This window comes from Pinus tabuliformis, chromosome X (genome assembly GCF_031772625.1).
Source record: "Pinus tabuliformis cultivar Carrire ecotype Pingquan chromosome X, CPIR1, whole genome shotgun sequence".
NCBI classification, from domain to species: domain Eukaryota; kingdom Viridiplantae; phylum Streptophyta; class Pinopsida; order Pinales; family Pinaceae; genus Pinus; species Pinus tabuliformis.
Window position 1 is genome coordinate 384,473,673 of NC_142308.1, and position 3,518 is coordinate 384,477,190.

Sequence of the window (3,518 nt, forward strand, 5' to 3'; positions counted from 1 at the left end):
TTTTCCTTGACATTGAGGGAGTATAAAAGAAGTAAATCAAATGAGAGGGAGAACTAGGAGAGACGATGCATCAAAAATAAATTTGTAGAAGATGGGTGGGAGTGACATTGAGGTGAGCTTAGAGGATATAGCCTCAAAGAAAAACCACAAACTAGTTCTAGGTGAGATAAGGATAACACTGGGATAGAATAGCGTCAAGAGCACAACGCAAACTAGCAAGTAGAGAGGTAAGAGTGGACATGAATAAGAATATTAAAAAATCCCCTAACTAGTCACAAGGATCATAGATGAGAAAATTACTTGAATGTATGCTAACAAAAATGAAATCCAGAAACACCAACCAAAGGGACTTAAACAAAACAATGTAAGTGATTCCAAGAGCATATACCTGAGTACCAATGGCGGAGCCACAAGCATTGATAAGTTTGCTACTAGTATACCCTTGTAGATGAATTCTCCTCCATGTTAAAGAATGCCCAAATGAAAGTGAAATAGGGGAGGCTCGGGTAGGAAGGCTTGGTCCTTCCAAAACAAAAATATGAAAGCCACAAGAAATGAAGTGCACCAACCTTAATGTTCTCATACTTGCAAAATTAGCTAAGAAAAGATAACTAAGCCTCACTATACTAACTTCCATATTAAGTGTACCTTCTATACCATTGAGAACCTTCACTAAAAGATTACTACTTTGTATGTTATCATTTTGTTGCAATTAATGTTGTAATTGTGGTAGCTACACTAAAGGATTGCTACTTTGTATGTTATCATTTTGTTGCAATTAATGTTGTAATTGTGGTAGCTGCACTAAAGGATTACTACTTTGTATGTTATCATTTTGCTGCAAATGTTGTAATTGTGGTAGCTGTGGGTTTATGTTCCACGTCTCATCTAAATTAGGGAGAGTGATGGCCATGCTTCCCCCATTTATTTCCTGAAATTATAACGGTGTCATAACCATGTGACCCTACACTCCTCTCTTTCCCACCCCATACAGAGATCTTAATTTTTTGAATTAGTAGAAAAAATTGTAATTTAATCTATTAATAATTATCTAAATTCAAAAAAACTTCTAAAAAATAATAATTGTAAATAACCTTATTAAAGAAGGTTCACTGGTTAGTTAATGATAATAACTTATTAACAAAATTTTACTAAATTAGTAAAATTCTATTCAATTATATACCATCTTAATAGTTCACATGCTTAGGATCTGATTTGTTCTCTCATCCAACTAAATTCAATGGCAAAAAAACATGTTTGGCCGCTTAATAAGGTAAAAGATAAACGCCCCATCACAAATTCACCATAACCAACTCTCAATTGACCAGGAATATGCACACATGTATTTGATCACATTGAAATGCTTTATTTTGCCTCCAGCCTACTTGGAATTACCAACCGTTGAATAACGTGCTAAAATATACCTAACTTGGAATTGCCTAGACTTGGAGTCATCGATATACCTAACTTGCGATGTACTCTTACACTTTTTTAAGTTGCGAGTGACAAACAGTTGTTCATTGAATATGGTCAAGTCATTAAGAATAATTCGGAGGTGAAATTAGGCGTTCTAATGACTAACTAAAAATTGAAAACTTATAAAGAGGGAGGGGGTGTGTGTTTCACATGCCGACGACAAGATAACAGTGGAGAAGAGGAGGGCGCTCTGTGTTTTGTATGCAGAAGATACGACACCGTCTTTATATATGTCACCTCTTCTCTTCACTCACTTTGAGTTTGAGATGAATGAGCAGTAGATGTATGAGGCAGTGTCTTCTCTCTGCGCATGAAACCTCTTAGTCTAGGTTTAATATTTATTATTTTTTGTAATTTATATTTATTGTTGTTTATTCTCTCTGCCCATGAAACCTCTTAGTCCTGGTTTAATATTTATTATTTTTTGTAATTTATGTTTATTGTTGTTTATAGTTAATAAAGGTTTATTTTAAGAAAGAGATCCAGTGGAAGAATGCAGAAGAGGAACGCGACAACGAACTAGGGTTTCTGTAGCCCCTGCTACGACAGGCTCCACTGACATAGCTCAGCTTTGACAGAACCAGGGCAGATCGGAGGTTTAGTGGTCCTGCCATAAGTGCGAAGGAACATGCAGCCCCCTCAGGGGGAGGGCGATGCGCCTCCCCCAAAAAACGATAGCCAAAAGCAGCGGATCGAAGACACTGACAAGGAAGACAGACAGAATGAGGACAATACGAACAGCAGCAAGCAACAGGACAATGAACAAGATCAGAAAGACAAAACCAAAGCAAGTTCCTCCACATGTAGGCCGGTGGCCACTCACAGGCCAAAAGTGGAATTTCCCAGTCACCGAATCAATGCCAGAATACAGTTTATGAGGGATCATGCGTTGATTGGCAAGTTTATTGGAATATGGCCAACTGAGAAAGCGCTAAGGAGCTGGATAAATTCCAAATGGAACCCAAAGGGCCACATCACTCTGCATCTAGGACCGAAGGGGTTTTTTACGGCTGTTTTTAACTGCTTGGAAGATCGCAACAGGATTCTGGATGGGGGTCCTTACTTCTTCAATTCTGCAGGTCTATATCTCAAAGGGTGGGTTGAACGCTTCAATCCAGATAAGGAAGACCTCAGCTATGCTCCTGTTTGGATAAGGTTGTACTCGCTTCCATGGGAATACTGGGAAGAAAGCTCCCTCCAGGAGATTGGAAATGCTCTGGGCGAATTCGTCAAGGTGGCAGAGGAAACAAAATTATGCAGATACACATCATATGCCCGGATCTGCGTCTATATGGACCTCAAGCAAGCCCTGCCAGATACGGTAAGCCTCTTCCATGAAGATGTTGAATGGATTCAGCTAATAGATTATGAGCATGTACCGTTTAGATGCAGGAAATGCCATGACCTAGGACACCTCTACAGAGATTGTCCTCTGAACAGGAAACCCCCTCCTCAAATGGACTCAGACAATCAAGCGTCTGACGGTTTTACCAAAGTGGTAAACCGCAGAAGAGGGCACAAGAAATCGACAGCCAATACCAAGACCAATCAAGTTAACATGTCAAAACCTTCAACGAGCAACAGCTTTGCTGCTCTGGCCAGTAATGATGTGCAAGATTCTGATAATGTACCTCTAAATGACAAGGAAACCAGCAAAAAGCAGCCGGATGGGACTTCACCGCAGCCAGGGGAAAACTTATTCAACAAATCAACCCTCCACTCCCAAACCAAAACTCAGGCCTGGAGTTTTCAAGGAATGGAAGTTGATAATCCTGAACCCAGTACAAAGGCGTTGAAGGAAAGAGAGGAAGACTCTCAAGAACCCCAGATCATGGAGGAAGACCCTGAGAACATTGATATTGGTGAACTGGATATTCTAGGACTCGAGCAAGCATGCAAGACAGGAAACTTTGACAAAATACCAGACCGGCAAGTGGACAACCTGGTGGAGGTCCTCAATCGCGCACAAAAGAAGTACTCTCTAGGAGTCCAAATCGGCAGTCAATGGGATGGAAAGTTCATCACCAAAGACAACAAGAAGT